This window comes from Lepisosteus oculatus, chromosome 11 (assembly GCF_040954835.1).
Source record: "Lepisosteus oculatus isolate fLepOcu1 chromosome 11, fLepOcu1.hap2, whole genome shotgun sequence".
NCBI lineage: Eukaryota > Metazoa > Chordata > Actinopteri > Semionotiformes > Lepisosteidae > Lepisosteus > Lepisosteus oculatus.
Window position 1 is genome coordinate 34923370 of NC_090706.1, and position 20522 is coordinate 34943891.

The window sequence follows — 20522 nt, forward strand, 5'->3', positions numbered from 1 at the left end:
GTTACAAGGTGTGAATAATGATTTTGTTTCATTCAGCTGTATTTGGATTATACTGTTTTCTGAGAAGAGTGATTTTCTGCAATTATGCTTTAGGCAAGGTTTGGTACAGTACTAATAACTAATTAAGGTAAATAGCACTCATTTTTATTTAATAGAAGATGGTACACTTATGTTACTAATATGAATCTATCAGTATTGACAAATTCGAAACTCTTGGTGAAACGGCCAGGATTCCTTTCAAGGGCATTTCTTAATATATATATAGTATAGTAAATTCAGTAAAGTTTATAGAAAACTGATGATAAATATCTCCCAGTTTACATTTAGTAAATCCAGAAAGGTACACAAAAGTGACATTTTTGTCATTGAACAAACTTAATTACTTACCTTACTTGTGTGGTATATGTGAAAAACTTGTGGTATCAAACATTTTTTGTATAACTGCAATTTAAAAACATAACAGGCAATTTGTAGACACCATTATTAAATTATTGTAATATAATGGAATAAAGGGCTGATTCATTGTATTGTAGAAAATATCAATAAAAGTGTGAAATCAGTTTGATCTTTGCATCAAAGCAATGAGCTCTCATTACTTCTCTGAGTAGACATCTTTGGTAAGAGATCATGCGCCGCAAAACTGAACGATTTTCCCCCCTTTAATAAAATTAACTTGCTTAAGGGAACAATAAATTGAGGTCTTTCTTTATGAATTTTTAAGTAAAATGCTGATTAGTAATGAAACCCCAGGGATGTCGTAATTAAATTATGCTTTACGGCTGTCACCACTGCACTGGCTGCAGTGATTTGAGGCACTTCCAAGAATTGAAAATAGGAAGCCTGAAGTTTGAAACCAAATTTATGACATGGTTACATATTGTAAGTATACTGTAGGCACAAATGTATATGGAAAACGTAAGTAGATTTAAGAACTCTTTTTTAATTTTGTTCTCAATATTTTCTTCTCCTTTCTTTAATTTTATAAATGTCTTCTTCTCCTGTCAAAAGAAACAACCACAAATCTGGTCACCTCACTGGCATTTTGGAAAACCTCTAATCCTGTTTGTCTGGAACAATCAAATCAATTCACTAGGCCAGTATATCCCAGTTTTGCTCTGAAAAATACATCTTGCTGTTTATTTGTATGGAGCTGTAGCTCCTACAATCCTGTTTAGAAAAAGATAATTATTTTTCACTATTGCTTCCTGACTGTGAGAGGAAATCATTATATATTGTTTTACACTGAACTTTAAACTCTGCCCTGTCTCAACTGCATTAGGAAATACTATTATAAGGTCTAGAGAGTTCAAAAAGAAAAGGAACAATAACTCAAATCATCTATCAAACCATTATCTCAGAGGTACAATATTTATTACATTTTATTTGTACAGGCAGGCTTCCTACTGTGATTTTTATGGCATTATGTCACAACCTTGCACAGCTCTGGCTAATACAAGGTTATAAAGGTCAAATTATGTTAGTTAGCACTGCAGGAACTGCTAATACATTATACAAGTAATGTTGCACATAAAAGCTGCAATCTTTTATACTCTGAAAAAAAAAACAAATCTCTGTATAGACAGATGGGCATAATCATATGGTCTTATAATAGTTGATGGTGATATTGATGATAGGGGGGATTTTAGCATCAGGTGAGAGAAGACCCTTCTTCGTCATACACTGATTGCTTTCAGGATTCTACTGGTCACCTGTATGTGATTTAAAATAGTATATTTGTTATTTGATTTATATTTTTAAATAATTTATGTGCATTATTGTTTTCATCTCAAATTTAGTTGTTTGCCTATACCATATGGATGAACTGCCCACATGGACAAGTGGCTTTGGGCATGCAGAGGCCCCTTTTGAAGAAGTCTTGTTAAGGTACATGATGATTTATCATTTCGTATTGGAATGGTATTCTTTGGTATCATACATTGCAAGCTTTTTTCTATTTCTTTGCATCTTCAGAGAGTGAAAGTCAAGAGATTTTTTGTGTTTTGCGGTCTGTTTGAAATATATTGACTGACATATTGAGTTTAGTCTCTATATATCACTTCAGCAGGTGATGTTAGATTTGGGCTTTTATTCATTGTGTGTGGGGAGGTGGTTTGAGGTTTCAGGAGAGTCAGAAATGTCTATAGTGCTTGTTGCTAACAACTGCAGTTTAATCTGTGGGTTTTTCTTTCTTCAAGGTGAGGCACATTGGCTCTTATGTTTGTATCATTTAAAATCTTTTCAGCACTACATTCTTTATTCTCTTCCAGATATGCACCAAAATATTAAGAAAGGCTTGAAATATATTGTACAGTATAAATTCATTCCTACTTCACTCAGTCCTACAGAATATGTTTAAATATATGAAATTTCAACATTTTGTTTTAAGATGTGGCCTATAACAGAATTTCTTGGTGCAGTAGCAATTAGCCCAATTTCTCTTCTACACCCAATAACAGTGCAATAATTAGATCATAACAGCTGGGAACACTTGTCAATGAATTCCAAAGCCATTTCTATTAGGACTGGTGAGCTTTTAATATCTCTACACTAATAAAATTATTTTATTCCACCCAACAAACTCAGAGGATATGTAGCCACAACAATTTTATTTCGATTTTTATCTATGTGACTATAAATAAATAGCTACATTTAAGAAATATTACATCAAGACCCACAAAGAACTAATATGAACAAAGTATAAACTATATGTGCAATGCAGACATTTAAAGTACATCAGTTAGTATCATCTATATGAAAGATAAAATGTTTTTTTTTCTTATTGTCAGCCTATATTGTAGACTTAATAATACACATTGTTGGGAATCCTACCATTGTGGTTACATTTTTATTTGAACATCCCTGCTTATATTTCCTATTAATATAAAGCCTCTTTCATTCTATTTGTGCAGGAAAACACAAGAAAAGAGCAGTTAAGTGTTCTGTGTGAGTTTAATAACAAACAAGGAATTTATATGTTAAGTTTCTAGTTTTCAGTTCAGCAGAGCCCATAAATCGTTGCTGTGGAGCAGGCTTACCCTGGGCTGTCACACTGCCTAGGTCTGGATGGATGTTTCCAGTGACAGAGCAAAGCTGGCTTGGTGCCGCCACAATTTGGTGGGAGCCTCGTCTATCCTGCAGTAGCAGATATAATTGCTTTGTGATTGGGAAGGCTGAAGTCCTAACCTTGTTAGCAATCCAAATTGTCTTTATCTGACAGACTCCTTTTTTATTAAGCCACGTGCACAACAGCAATGCGTGTAACATATTGCAGACTAAACACTTATTTCAATACATCCATTAAACATTACTGCTTATCTCAGCCTGTGTACAGCAGCATTAATTATGTTAAGCTAAGACACGCATGCACACTAAAGACTAGAGACAAACTGGAACATGAACTAAAATGGCAAAACCAAATAGTCTGATTTGCATTCATCTAGCTGACTTATTGTACTGATTTGTTTTTGTTTTTTCACAGAGCAAATGTAAAAAACAGTATAGTGAGAGCTCATAGAAACTACAGGGTAGAGTGTTTAAAGTAGAGCACAGAAGGTACTTTTTATACAATGGACTGCAAATTCCTAGATCAAGCTGCCATGCCAAATTGTCAAAGCTGTAACCTGTCTTCTTTAAGAAAGTATCTTTCTATAATCCTGTTAGACCAAATGGTAGATGGGCCAGATGGCCTCTTCTTCTTTGTGACCTGTATGCTCTTTTGCTGGCTCTCAATCCAAATGCATTGAGCTACATACAGTAGATCCTATTATACTCAAGTAGTTATGGGCTGTTTTTGCCATGCTCAGAATGGTAACTTTGTATCTGGTCGATATGTTTAAGAGTTCCAGGTGATTGAATTTCTGCCTCAGGGATCAAAGCATTTGGTGAAAATGACAATTTCATTCAAATGCTCTGTAGCTGATAGAGGTGCTTCATCTCAAATGCAAGATTTTGGCAATATCATCATCTACACTGCACAGATCACTGAGACGTTTTTATTAAGGGGAATGGCTATGGTGGCTAAATTGTTCTTCAAATCCAGCATATTTCCAATTGTGCTGCACCACCAAGTCTGTGGCAATGGTTATGTCTCAATATATCTCCACATAGTCTCTAAGAATCTTCATTCAGCATTCATCCAGTCTCTATTCCATTTTCATACTAATGCCTTTAACATTCTTATGAGGAGGTGGCAGCAGCAGTTGGCGTTGACTATGGGCATCTTTCCACAGTAAGTAGATACAAAGCCCAACTCCTTCTCCTTACCAAGACAAGAGATTGTGAAAACTCCTGTCACAAATTTGCTTGAGGGGTATAGTTCAGCCCAGAACACCTGAGGATTATATATTTGATTGTATGTAATTGTTTGCCAAATTGCCCTTTACACTTATTAATTCTTCCCCTTTTTTGCTGATATCATACTTAATATTAGGTCTTCATTCTTCTAAGTTAGAAGAAACAAAGCAAAAACCAAAAGCCATACATATAAAATAATACTAAAGACTTCATATGAAATGTTTCACCTTCATATGAAAAGTAAAATGTATAACTTTTTACAGAAGGGCAAATTAAAATTCAGTAAGAAATTTGGATAGCTTTGAGGCTTTATGCTAATTGACTTTTTTGTGACACATGAGGTATACTTTAATTATTATCCATGCTTACCAGTCTGAGATACCTTTGCTTTATCATTGTACTGTTACTCCTCTTAGTTAATGATACACACTGAATGATTGAGATACATACAGAATTCTTTCAAGGACCATGTTTTTTTTAGTAAAAGTATAGAAATTGCATTGCAATCGATATAATCTCTATCTGACCTCTACAGCATATAGCAGGGTCTCAACTGCTCCAATCCTCTCCATTTACACAATTTAAATTATTTAATTTACAACTACCAGGATCAAAATAACAATTAGGTAGCTTGTTCTATCAAAGTTCAGCCACAGAGCAGATTAAATGGGTTGCACGTTGATTAGCCTTGGCCAATTATCAAAAGTTTGGAAAAAAACAAATTTAGAAATGATGGGCTTTATTCATGCTGGATGGTGATTATTTGTGGCCTCTCACAGTAGCAGAAATTAATCTGGCTGGCTGGTCTGACTTCAGCAAAAATGTTGCTGATACTGTGCTGGGAGTGTCCATGTTCTCTTGCCTGGCATCACCAGACTTTTGGCCTCAGGGATTTGAAGCTGTGAGTATCTGGTTGGATGGGGATTCCTTTGTAGCTTTCCATAGCTAGGAGTACCGCTGAAGGAGTTGGGTGAGGAAAGTTTCTGTGTGTGCTCTCTGTTCTCACACTTCCCTAACTAATGTTCCACTGGCAAACCGTTTATAAGCTGGAGACGGCCTCACTAACCTCTTCCCAAGCAGATAATTGCCTGATTTTACAAACAATGACAATGGGTCACTTGCCTATGCATCAGGCAGCTAATGTGAGTCATCTCTTCACCAGCCAATTGAGATCATTGCAGCTAACAGTCTGTATAAAAAAACGTATCTGAAAGAACCACATAACTGCATATAACATGCAGTTTGATATCATATACAGGAAGATGTTAAATACAGTAAACAGAAAAATAAAGTTCTCAATATTAGCTTTCTTTGATAAAACTACTCCTTGTAACAGATCTCTTAAGCAACATTCCTAATTATCTTTTGAATACTTAACCTCTCAAATACTTCTCAAATTAATTGTTAACATCTTAAAAAAACTGCATTAGAAATAATTCAATTAAAATAATAATTTGTTAAATTGTTATACTTCTAATCAAATCACACATAATCACTTAATTTGGGTTACGTTTCTTATTAGCAATGTGTAACCGCCTGGATAAAAAGGGTACACTTTTTCACTATGCTCTTCAATTTCTATTCTTTTTGCAGGTATGGAATACTACTATACTAAACTCAGAGACACCACCATGCAGCTATTTTGAAAATAAAGGTCAAATACTTACCATACAGGGTCAAATGACAGAGGATTGAAGTTCTTTACCAATCCCATTTCAAATGCCTGTTGAAAATAGAACACTTACCTTTCTTGCCTGGCAGTGTCTTCATTTTAGTCAGCAGAGCATAGCTGAGCTTTAATTTAAGAGTAAATCCAGAATGAATTGCAAGATACTATTTCTGACCTTCACCCCACTTATATGAAGTGCCCTTTTTGAGATAGTTTTGGATTTTTTCCTATATAACATAATTATTACTTAGTGCACACTTGTTCCTAAAATGTTCAATACATAATCTACCTTATTTCTTAGTTTTCATTCTTAAGGCAATGTTTTGTTTTTGTATTATCAAAGTTTGGCATTTTACATCTACATTTAACACAAAGAATTTGGATTGTTCAGATCAGAACAAAATAGTTCTGGTAAGTAGATGGAGAAAGCCATGACTTCCATGACGGGATGAGGAATCCAGATGCTTTATTCCAGGGAAGGCTCTGCAGAGAGTGACGAGAGCTGACAGAGATAGCAGAAGCAGGAGTATTAAGGCAGGTGGAGATAGGTAAACAAGACAAGTGATGCCAGACAAGCTGATCTGAGTCTGAAGGATAGTGCAGCTATTCAGGGCTGATCAGGGCAGGGTGGCTGCACTGCCACACTGGCTGTTAGGCAGGCAGATGGGTTCTGTGTCACTTGTCGGCATGCGGAGATACCTTTGCAGAAAGTATATCAATGACAGGGCACTGGATCAGTGGCAAATCAAGGTTTAAATATCCTGTATTGATGAAACATTCACCCAATGAATGGAGGCAGGAGGTTGGTTTGCCAGAGGATTCACCATTAAGCAGAATTTTTTTTCCTCCAGCAGTCACATCAGACACTTAAAATGTAAGTAGTGCTAGGTCATCATAAACAATTTCCATATTATGAGGACTGAGTACTGATTTCTCAAAAAAATATGTGAAGGTGAACTTGATATAGTAAATTGATGTTACTTCAGTCAACAAAAAAACATGTATGTAGCGTTATGTAAAAAATAGCAGCATTACATACAAATGTATGTAAGCTTATGTGATGTATTTTTTGTTTATTGATTGAAAATAATAATAGAAATAAACAGTGCCTTCTTAAGTAGATCATTAATGTCTAAACTGGACCCAAGGCATATTGCACTGTTTCTGATAAGATAACATGATTAATTAAAATGGAGAGATATCAGAGGGATATACAGTTAAGCTCTGTTTACTGCAGTTACTTTTTTACTTTATTTCATCAGAGACCTCAATTGAGAACACATTCTCATTTATAATGATGACCTGGAGACCCATTTATGCAGCAGGGTATTTACTGGGGCAACTCAATTGAAGTATCTTGCTTAACAGTTCACCAGAAGTGTCTCACCCAGGACTAGATGGCTCATTTCATAGTTTGACAATCATTCAGGGTCTTATAAAATCAGCAAATGCACCATTTACTTTTATTAATAAGCATGCAAGGACCTAGAGAGATAAATGATAAAGAAATCACAGACTACTGTATGTGTTTGAAGTACTGTAACTTTTCCTTCTCTATGCGGTATTTTAAATCTTTATCCCCAGTTCTTTGTTTTTAGACAATTAGGTAGCATAATGCATTATAAAATCTGTAGTTAGACAGCCCTTCCTATTCTCAAATTAAATATAACAATTTGATGTCTGACTCTTAATAAACTGTATATTCTTGGGTTTTTTTTTCCTCCACTTATCACAGGAGGGCAAATACCATTGTCTTTGACAACAGTTGAAAATAATCAACTTTTTTTTCCTTCACTAGAATCTTTTATCCTTCAATGATCATTTTTTTGTTTTCTCATTATTCATTTTAAATATGGTTTCCTAATTGTTCTTTGGCACTTACCTTATGGTTTTAGGCGAAAGGAGAAAAATACATATCTGATTATATAAAAGCATAAACACAGAAGGTTAAGCAACCTTGACTTTTTTTTTACCCTTTGATCCTGATTCAGTGTCAGAGAGATAGAAACCGATTTTTTTCAATTGCTGTCAAAGACAATGGAACTTGCCCTCCCGTTTTGATGGTTTTACCGTTTTAGAATATTTGTTTTTTAAATCTTTACTTACCACATAAGCACAATTTATCAAGGAATACGAAAATGTTAAATAGCTTAATTATTGCATGTATCACTAGAACAATCACAGAAGCCATTGATAAATGGAAAAAACACATTTAACTTCTGTTTTGTAATTTGTTTTATTTAAAAAAAACTGAACGAAAAAAAATCAGAACTAAATGCACGCACAAGAGCTTGAGTCCAAAAACCCTTCAACAGACAACCATGCCTAAGCCATTTGAAAGCTCTAATCTCCTAATAAGATTATAAAATGTGGAAATTTGTTTATGCATTACTACAGATAATTACATGTCTTGTCATATACAAGGGACCAATAAATATGCCCTAAATCCAGAATCTGAGATATTAAGTTGAATCTGCACAAAACATGCATAATGAATTTTCGGAAATGCATTAAATTGAAAACCATAGAAAATGCATTTTACTTTCTCTCTGGGAAAAGCATAGCGGATTGTATGCCATTTCAAAAATATTACTATACATATATATACTATATATATAGTACATATATTATAGGTATGAATATTAATTAGCTCCTGCTATAGCAAAATATGTGAGCTGGACGCTTCAACTTAACATACTTAAGAGTATAACATACTTAAGAGCTGGAATTAGAAGTTTTAAGACAGCTTCATCTCCTGAGTGTTCAGCAAGAGATAATTAATATTCTTGTCCAGAATTCATAGCACCTGCATGGTGCTCTTAAAAGCCACCACCAACCCCGGAGGCTGGTCTTTTTAAAATATATATACCTCTTGAGTGACTCAACCTGAGGGTACTTGTTCAGTCATTAGCAGTCAGTGACCACTATTCCCCAAGTGGCTGAGCTACACAGCTCAGCAGCCACCCCTGTGGCTCGCTGGAGACTTTTTACATGCTGTCCTTTCAGTGAGAGATTCAGCAGTTGTCCATTTACAGCTTACTCTGCTGAAAGCTATGCAAGTCTGGCCATGTAAAAAAACCTCAAAAGTGCATGGTTCAGGCGAAGCCAGGCATATTTTCATTTCTTCTTTGATGGGTCAGACCTGAATTGACTTGTTGATCGGCAATTCCAAATAGGAGAGCAGTAAAACTTGACAGTTACATCTTGCGAATTCAGTATTTCCTTTCTTTACTGAGTATGAATCACAAATGATGAGATAGTCTCATCTTGTGTTAAAGAGAGAAGCATCACTTAGATTGCACTCGATTGTATTAATTTACAATAATTATTTTTAAGGAAAAAAGTAGGGCTAAGGTATCTTTTCCTTGTGCAAAAACTGTGACAGGTTGAACAGTTGTTTTGTAATTAAAAAAGTTTAAAAACTGTGGTACAGCATAATACACTGCACTGCTATAGCACACTGATTGGATGTCATTCCACCAATCAGGAATTGGTATATATGTATAGAGTAGGTATATTGTGTAGAGTACAACTTGATTTGCATTTAAATGTGCATTTCAGTTTTACACAGGAAATGAAAGTCTAGCAGCTATTTATTTTGTATAGGCAGTTACAGCTGTTTTCTTTTTCCATAATTCTTTCCAATACTGTATATAGTGTGGGGGCATACATGTACGTGTATGCGCGTCACTCTCTATGTGCCATTATTAAATTGTATTTTGTAAATGCATCATTTTGTAAACGCCTACATTTTCATTCTTTTTCTGGTTCCATCTGTTTTTCCATTTATTATCTTTAGGATATATCATTTTCAATGAGTGGTAAATGACGCAGAAATACAACTATAGATACACATCTTTTTCTGATTGAAACCAATTTAAAGGGTCTGGCTTGTTCATTTGGCATTTACTTCTCAGCTGAAGTTTGAGGCATTTAATCAACCTATTGCAACCAGTCATCTAAACAGAAGGAAATCACAGCTTGTGATTGCTAGAAATATGGAAAGGTATAATTTACTTTTGAAAGAGGAACTCTGTCATAATAGAAACTTGAGCTGAGCAATTAATGACTACATTACATTCATGTAGCATATATTACAGAAGTGTTTCCTGCAAAAATAAACAAACAAGATTTTATTGTATAATACTATGCAATTAATGGAGTTTATAAAGAATGTTTGAGAGGAATGACAACCGCCAAATTCAGTCAGAATCTGCAATCACTCCTGACCTCATTTCTTCACCTAACACAAACATCATGCCTGATCCCCTTTTCTCCCTTGAATATGTATTTTTGCATCCCACCTCCTTCCTATCACCAGCTGTGTAGCTGCCTTTGTCACTCCTCACTCTTTATAGGGGTCCTAGTCTCCTTGTCCTCTGGCCAGGGGTTTAGCTGTCAGCCAAGAAAAATAAGCCAAATTTTGACAAAAAGACTCCATTATCCTTTCAATACACCTAATTCTTGGGAGTTATTATTCCTAGTGAATAGTATATTATTTTTAAACAGACACTTCATTATGGGAGAAACATAGCTTAAATACTGTTTATAGCTTGGATAACTACAATGATGTAGTAATATGTTTGGTGAATTGGACTATATACCTATATTTAAAGTTTAATTTTGTGAGTTTTTCTTCACAATTATCAGAATTCTGCCAAGTTTCATATGTTCAATCTGCATATTATAGCTATTTATCTCCAGCAATTTATGAGTCTGTCTACTGAGTCTACATCAGAAAGTATCAGTTCTCAAAATGGTCTATAATGTACACTGTGCCAAATGAAGAACATAACTTAAAATAGTTGTGTAATACTTCACATTTGGTTCATTTTGTTTTTCACTTTTTGAGTGTTTATTTTGATCACGCTTTCAGCTTTAATGTTTTTAAACCTTTAACTTATATATAAAGATAGAGGGAAAACATACAGTACTTTAACAGATCATAATTCCAAAAAGCATTCTTTCTAGAAACTCAGTTATGTACCAATTAAAAGCCACAAATTAAAGTTCTTTATATTCAAGTTTCTACTTCTCTGTCTTCTCCATTTAAATGCTAAGTATATCCATTCTTATATTTATAGATTGATAGAAAACAAAGTTATGATCCCCAAAATAAAGCACAGTGAATAAAATAAAATAAAAAACACTTGCCATTAGTGCGAGTTTACATTTCTCATGCAATGGTCTTGAGGGTCAAGATGATGGCAGTGGCAGGATAGCAGTAACAGTAATTTTAAGAACATTTAAGATGACCAACTTGAGAGCATACTGGCTGTATTGAGCATGGTCTTACAACCATAATGGTTTCTGGTGAGTGATATCAAAAGTGATAAATGGTGCTTCTGATGATGTATAATCAATTCAATAATGGGTACCCTTTAAAGAAATGAGTAAATAACTTGTTAACTATGCAGGCTACCTTTTTACATACAGTGCCTTGCGAAAGTATTCGGCCCCCTTGAACTTTTCAACCTTTTGCCACATTTCAGGCTTCAAACATAAAGATATAAATTTTTTATTTTATGTGAAGAATCACCAACAAGTGGGACACAATTGTGAAGTGGAACGAAATCTATTGGATTTTTGAAACTTTTTTAACTAATAAAAAAATGAAAAGTGGGGCGTGCAAAATTATTCGGCCCCCTTGCGTTAATACTTTGTAGAGCCACCTTTTGCTGCGATTACAGCTGCAAGTCGCTTGGGGTATGTCTCTATCAGTTTTGCACATCGAGAGACTGAAATTCTTGCCCATTCTTCCTTGCAAAACAGCTCGAGCTCAGTGAGGTTGGATGGAGAGCGTTTGTGAACAGCAGTTTTCAGCTCTTTCCACAGATTCTCGATTGGATTCAGGTCTGGACTTTGACTTGGCCATTCAAACACCTGGATACGTTTATTTGTGAACCATTCCTTTGTAGATTTTGCTGTATGTTTGGGATCATTGTCTTGTTGGAAGATAAATCTCCGTCCCAGTTTCAGGTCTTTTGCAGACTCCAACAGGTTTTCATCCAGAATGGTCCTGTATTTGGCTGCATCCATCTTCCCCTCAATTTTAACCATCTTCCCTGTCCCTGCTGAAAAAAAGCAGGCCCAAACCATGATGCTGCCACCACCATGTTTGACAGTGGGGATGGTGTGTTGAGGGTGATGAGCTGTGTTGCTTTTATGCCAAACATATCGTTTTGCATTGTGGCCAAAAAGTTCGATTTTGGTTTCATCTGACCAGAGCACCTTCTTCCACATGTTTGGGGTGTCTCCCAGGTGGCTTGTGGCAAACTTTAGACGAGACTTTTTATGGATATCTTTGAGAAATGGCTTTCTTCTTGCCACTCTTCCATAAAGGCCAGATTTGTGCAGTGTAAGTGATTGCTGTCCTATGGACAGACTCTCCCACCTCAGCTGTAGTTCTCTGCAGTTCATCCAGAGTGATCATGGGCCTCTTGGCTGCATCTCTGATCAGTCTTCTTGTCTGAACTGAAAGTTTAGAGGGACGGCCAGGTCTTGGTAGATTTGCAGTGGTCTGATACTCCTTCCATTTCAAGATGATCGCTTGCACAGTGCTCCTTGGGATGTTTGAAGCTTGGGAAATCTTTTTGTATCCAAATCCGGCTTTAAACTTCTCCACAACAGTATTACGGACCTGCCTGGTGTGTTCCTTGGTCTTCATGATGCTCTCTGCGCTTTCAACAGAACCTTGAGACTATCACAGAGCAGGTGCATTTATACAGAGACTTGATTACACACAGGTGGATTCTATTTATCACCATCAGTCATTTAGGACAACATTGGATCATTCAGAGATCCTCGCTGAACTTCTGGAGTGAGTTTGCTGCACTGAAAGTAAAGGGGCCGAATAATTTTGCACGCCCCACTTTTCATTTTTTTATTAGTTAAAAAAGTTTCAAAAATCCAATAGATTTCGTTCCACTTCACAATTGTCCCACTTGTTGGTGATTCTTCACATAAAATAAAAAATTTATATCTTTATGTTTGAAGCCTGAAATGTGGCAAAAGGTTGAAAAGTTCAAGGGGGCCGAATACTTTCGCAAGGCACTGTACATGCATGCTATTTATATTTTAACATAGCTAAGGTTTGTATAGTGATGGAATAGGTTTTGTGAGTATTCTTTTTTTTATACTAATGTTAACATACGCTCATGGTTGTGGACATACAGTTTATCCCAAAAATATGAAAAGTCTAAAATGCTTTAAATGGAAGGTATCAAAATGGTCGATATTCAATATGATCAATTCACCTATTCTAATCAGTGCTACCTGCCACTTACTGAGAAATCCATGGGTGTATAATAGACCCACTCTGCTGACTTTTTCAGTGTCAGAGAGCACTGCATCTTTGGAAGATAAATGGTTTCAATAATGTGGCTGGTACCTACATTCATCCCTGGGGATGGTAACTCACTGGCAGTTTTCTACTAATTGTGGGCATCTGATCATCAGCTGGCTAAATGGGGCCATCCATCTCACATCAAACAACTCCAAGATATGATTTGAGTTGGTGTGAGTAGGTTTGCTCATCTCTTTACATATTTTAGTGTTTTTTATATTGTGCCAACCTTTTTTAAAAAAGATTTGCTTCTTTCATATTGAGTTTAGGACTATAGTGGCAAGGATGATCAATCATTTTGGAATTATATTTCTCATGAATTCAATGATACACCAAATATCACCTCGGGATGTTATATTTTATATAGCAGGTATGGAGCAGGGTCAAACCTCTTTGAATCTACTGTATGCAATGTACAGTATAATATGAACAACTGGTTAATACTGTTAAGAAACTGAAAATAAACTGATTAATATTGTTTTCCCCATTAATTAAGTTGTGAGTCATGAAACAGATAAATATTTTTTCTTCAATTGCCCTTATTCTGTCTCTGCCTGGCTCAGAAGCAATTACAATTAAAACATTCAATGATTCAATAAATTATAATTAAAGGCTACTCTGGAGAAGACATTCACATTTTATGCTTGTGATGTGCACGTTGAAGAGGAAAAGATTAATTTTTCGATATCAAATATTTAAGAACTCTCAATCTTCTGATTTGTATGTGAAGATATTAATTTTCTTAAATATTTCGATTTATTTTCTTTAAGAGGGGTTAAATATATATATCTACCACAACCATATCAGACACACGTCCTTCATCTCCTTGATCTGTCAATAATAAGATTATGTAAACTACACATCAAATATAACAGCTAAGCTAGGAAAGAGAAAACAACAAAATTAATGAGATCCTTAACCTGACTCTTTGTGAGGGCACTAATATGTGACTCTAATATGACAAAGTCCAAACTAGTGCCTGCCCTCTTTACAATAGTTATACAGAGGACAATATAAAGAATAATCATAGAATTCTGCTCTTCAACGCTGCTGTAGATGAATGAACAAAGCATCATTAAAAACATGCCTTGTAAAAAATGTCAACAGTACAAGAGTAAATATAAAGGGGACAGGTGCCACATTAAATACAAACATAAATTTTAAAAAATGTTAAGGTCACTGTGGTGTTGGTTTATAATAAGAATTAGCATAGTATAAAAACAGCATTTACACCACCCTATGCTGTTAAAAATAGTCTTAACATGGGAATAATGCACACAAAGAAAACCATGAGAAACCGATAGGACCGATATCACCTACATACAAGGTGGCAATAAATAAGAGAGAAAAAATATTTCCATCTTTGAAAATTAAAGTCCCATTGCAACAGATTTGACAGAACCAACATATCCTGTCTGCTGCATGGAGGACATTGAGGACCACGAAATACAGCAGGAAAAACTGCACACAAGCATCTCAGTGATTTCCTACTCCTGCAAAACACAAAACCTCTGCAGGGCATATCACTGGGCTATAATCCAGGTAAAAACACAGCACTAAACCCTTAGCCTAGTGAATAAGGCTGGATTACTTGTTTTCCTTCCAAAGCAATTGTCTTTTAGTATACCAGAGATGTTTGAAAATGAACACTAGAGGCATTTCATGGCCTCTGGAAGAGTGATCTCCATATATTCTGTGTGCCCTCAACACAGAACACTCAAGCACTGCCAAATTTGGAAGGTACAGATGAAATACTTTTTGTTGAAGAATCTGACAGGATCGGTGCATTCACTACCCTGTGGCAAATCCACTTTGTGGTAGTTATTGCAGGAAGAGCAGAATTCAGCAACCTTACATTCCTGACTCGCTACTTTGATTTGCAGTGTGCATTTCCAGTATCTTTTTCTGCTGTCTTTCCTATTGATAAGAAGTAATGGTAGCATTTGGATACAACAGACGTGAAAGCACATTATATGTTGAATTGAACTTGCAGCTCATAGAGCACATGTACAGGGATGTTGTAGTGCAGCAATTGTAAAAATCCTTCAATAACAGTTAATGACTCTACTTAAATATTACCTAGATTTCAGTGCATTTCCACAGGCTTTGACACATTTTAAAACTATAGTTATGGTCTTCTCATTTTGTTTCATACCCAGAGGACACTGAAAGCACATATACATGATACAGTATATCATGGGACACCAAGCTCACACTTCTGAGCAAAGTACGGTATACGGTTTATTGCCACTACAGTAAATTAAAAACCTCATAAATGAGCAAAAAGATAGAGATGAAGAAAAACTGAAATAAATTAAGGCTTGCTTGTACAGATCAGTTAACTGACATGAAATAATGCTGGTAAAAGCTGTAAAACTATTAAAAACCATAAATCTGGACTATGGTTTTAGAAAAATAGAGGCTTACCGTACAACAGGCATACAAAAGATCATGTGCTTGAACAGTCCATTAAGTTAGGGTGGGAGTCTTTAACATTAAATTATATCCGTTAATGTAACAGATTATACTACAGCTTGAATGCGCATATGGAGTATACATCTTAAATTGCTGGTAAAAGAGCATTTAAATAAAGGTGGGCAGAAAAGAAGATTAGATAAAAGATAATGTTTGAGCATTTCACTGGTAATGGAAGCAGTGTATGAAATACATTAGGGTGAAGGCCTCTAAATGAGCAGTGTGTAATGAGTGTGTACAAGAGATTTTCAAAAAGCATTACCCTTGCTAAATGTCAAGAAAACATTTTTAATGTTAAGGACCTTTCTGCCATGTAGGCAATATGAGTTGGGGCATATTTCATGAATGCCACAAAAATCTATTAAAGATGTTTTAAAGTTATATTTTTTATCATTAACCAATTTAACTTAATCAGACATTAAATTAAAAAATCATAAATATGAAAAAGAATGTTGGACTGATGTATTTTTACATTCTAATTACAGAAGTGTTAATTACATAATAAAATGGATTACATTAGTTGGCTGTGATGTTTATAACTACTTGACAATTGGGAAGTTTCAGTTATTCTGTTACATAAACATTCACCTTAAGCCTTTTAGCCATCAGCCCCACTCTAAAAGGGACTTTTTGTTCTGAGGAGTCCTGCCAATTTTTTGTTTTTTTACAAGCAGATACTTATGTTTCATTATTCATCCCCCTTCAGGGAAAGTATCTTGTAACAATAAAAATGTCAAAATACACAAATAAATACATACAGCAATGAGGGTACTCTGTTAATATAAATTCTCCAACTATGATTTATGACAAAGAAAATCAGGGTGTACCTTTATTGTTGTGGGATTGGAATGGCCAGCCTTTCAGTGTTAAAGGGTTGACAGTCTAAACCAAAACCTGTTGTTGCAACAGAAAGTTCTCCATTGTAAGAATTATGTAATGCATTAATTAATGCAGTGTATGGCTGTTTAAGAAATGAGTGAAAAGGGAACATTCAATTCTTCAAAATATACCCAAGATTTTCTGGACATCTCACATTAAATACACATGATCTGTGTGTATTTAATGCGAGATGTCCGGAAAATCTTGGGTATATTTGGAAGATCGTGTGTATTTAATGTGAGATGTCCGGAAAATCTTGGGTATATTTTGAAGATCGTGTGTATTTAATGTGAGATGTCCAGAAAATCTTGGGTATATTTTGAAGAATAGAATGTTCCCTTTTCACTCATTTCTTAAACAGCAATACACTGCATTAATTAATGTATTACATAATTCTTACAATGGAGAACTTTCTGTTGCAACAACAGGTTTTAGTTTAGACTGTCAAGAAGAAGGCTCCACAGACTAAATTAATTTTGTTCTTTCATTCATTTTACATTTGTCCATTGAATTAACCTATAGCTCTACCTTTTAAGCTCTCATGTGGATACAGATTTTGATATTATATTTGGTGTGTTGGCATGTAATCCCAGCCAACTCTAAAATACATTTTGACAAAAAGCCTCATTATTTAGTGTTAGCATTTTTGTCTCTCATCTGGAAGAATGTGGTTTTGAATGTGGTTTGGCCACCACTGCAGTGAATTTACTAGTTACTCTATTCCACCCAAATGAAGTATCTCATCTAGGAGGGTTCTAAGGACTTTTAGTCTACTTAATGAGACAGGAAAAAAGAGGATGAACTCTGTTCTTTTTTAAAATATTGAATGTTTCCTTCATAAATGTTTAATGTTTTGAGGAACAACAAAAGTTAAAGAAACAAGGGGTGTTAAAACACCAGTCAATGCAGAAATTAATAAAGGCACAAAATAAGTAAATAAGTGAAAGCAATACTCATGGAGAATCTATTCTAATATATATAATAGTGTATGATGTTTAGGTGTATATAAGCACAATACCTCTTCAAAGATGTATTTTAAAATGTGGAATACAGTGAAAATCACAAGATACTATATTGTTTATTTTACAAATTTAACTAAGGTATGATCAGTAGGATGCCATGACAGAATAAAAGAGGAAGAGAAGTAACTGATTTAGCAATGATTTCAAAAGAAAAACATAATTGCAATAAATTACTGTTCTATCCAGTAGATAAAATGGTGAAATTCAAGTGCTGAAGCAAAACTACCCTGAAAGTTGGATGTACCTATATTACATTTTGTTTTATTGTAGACACTGACAACACAATAAGTGTTGTAAATAAATTTAAGCCAGGCTGTAGGACTTTATGGGCAGAATTCAATGAGTTTTTGGAATAACTGCAGTAGCTTGCAACTAATATAACTTGTAGAAGTTAAATTAAATACTGTTAAGCTGAAAATAAATGTCTATTTTACATATACATAAATATAAAGTGTTTGCATTATACTTTTGACATCTGATCAGATGTCCACATATTTTATGTTAACAGCTTATAAGAATTCCAACCCTCATTACTGTTTATGCAGTTTAAATTTATACTACTTTTAAAAATTCATAAATGACATGAATGTCTATCTTATAATTGTCATGCATCTAATTTCTTTTTCCTTTCAAAGAGCTGGATATGCTCCAATTTGATAGGCACTAAGGAGTTCAACATACTAAACTTCCATTTACAATGACTGCATTTGGCTAGTGACCTGTTTAAGATGCTGTACTCCTAAGTATTGATGTCATTCTCTCAAAAACAATCTGTGCTCCCACTTATCCTTCCAAATTAAACTCTGTCCAATTCAAAATACAACTGAGTTATTGTATGTTGCAGAGTGGTAAAGTTTTAAATAGGATATTACAGATCACCCTGGTACATTAACACCTTTGTGAAATCCTCTCATCTAATCAGATTACTCAGTATCTTCTGAATTACAAGGCTGCACATCCACACTTTATGAAGTTGGTTTTATACACAAGGGACAGTAAAGGCACCTTCCATCTGCACCCAAAGCTTCATTCTCCTCATTAGAGTTCAAGATCGGAGTCATCCTAAATTTTTAACATGCTGGGGTCATGGCCCTGTGTCACAGAATGAGGTGCTGAGGATGTGAGCTGAAAGCAGGTGATTTGTATTCCACTTCACCAGATAGCTCTAAGTTGAAGGCTTTTCTCAACAGAAGTGCTACATTTAAGTCACATAACACCTTTCATGAAGTGAACAGAAACTAGTGACATTTGAGAACAGACTGAGCAGGGCATTCTTCTCAACTTTGAGCCTCTCCGTCGGTCTCACTGTCACTCAGCACCATGGGGTGTCTACAGGTTCCTGCTTTCTGTTTGACGATGAAGGTTTTAGCTTCTCCTTTGTTATCCCGTCAAGAAAAGCTGTTCTTTGATGATAATTATAAGCAATCAAGCAGGATTCATATCATTTAAGGACAGGTGAATTGGTTCTTAAAGATTAGAATAGAATTTTTGACAGCTGGTCTAAACTGGGGATTGAACCCAATTAGCATTACAGCTGCAGGGTTGACTTAAAGAAACAGGGTAACTGCCTTGCAGAGTTTTTTTTTATTAACCAGGAATCAAATAGTGGGAAAATCAGTACTTTCTGTATATCTGGATTCTCAGCCTTCCTACACGTGTTATAACTATGCTAAAGAAAACTATTGAAACGGGGTGTCAAATCATACTACTTAAGGGCCACAGGGTCTTATTATTTCATTAAAATCTTAAATTCCCAATTAATTAATCAATCAATTTAATTCAGTGAATATACATTTGCTAAGTCTTTCAGATTTACTTAAAACATTTGTGGTTAATCTTACAATGCTCATAAAGCAAAATTTAAGGTTGGGGCAGAAATTGCTTATGCAGATGAGGTGAAATCTGTAAAGCTGCCCTATTGGAAATATATTTAATACTATTGTTAAAATAATAAATAGTATTGTCATTTTTTTCGATATAATTTCTTATTATGTAATATGCATTTATTTTCAAATAACAGAAAAAATGACATGCAGCGATTTAGGTAACATAGAGAGGTCCTTGCCCTCCTTTTTGTCCCATATAGTGTGCAACTGCTTTCTCTGATTTATAGATTTACTGTCTATTCTCGTTTCCTTGCAACACGATTCATGATCATGACATCCATTCATTCAAAAAGTCTTTGTGTTCATTCAATTCAAGTGACACTAAGCACTCTGAAAAGCAAGGTCCTATTAATATTATTGTCATTATTAATACAGTAAAGATACATAGTACAAATCCCATTGAGTGTGAATTATTTACTAAATGGAGGTTTGGTATACAGGTTTTGCAACGTGGCCACCCATAACTTCACAAATAAATGTGCTTATTTAATTGAAATACCACTTGAGTTTGCAATTAAAGCAGCACACAAAGATATAAAAGCATGTTTTTTGTTAAAATACAAAATCCATTCTTTGGCAATCTAAATTTGTAGTTTTATAAACAAAGGTTAAATTAACATTTTGGTTTAGGACACTGCACACCATCAGTGGGCATACTGTATAAATAGGACACTATTTCTAATCCTTTTCATATTTTATATTTAAGATTGCTGTATGTAGAGATATAAGTCCCTCAGTCTAAAAAATAAAGGAGAAAACTGAAAATACAGTATGAAATGACAACGATTGAAATATTGTAGTAAAGAGGTATATAATCAAAAATCTCAGTGTACCACTGGATTTTATTTAAAAAGCCATCAAAGTCGTTTTACTGGGTAATATGGACATGCTGTCTGTTTTTACAGAGTAACCCCCATTGTGTATAACCTGTGATTTTTTTAATGGTGAAAATA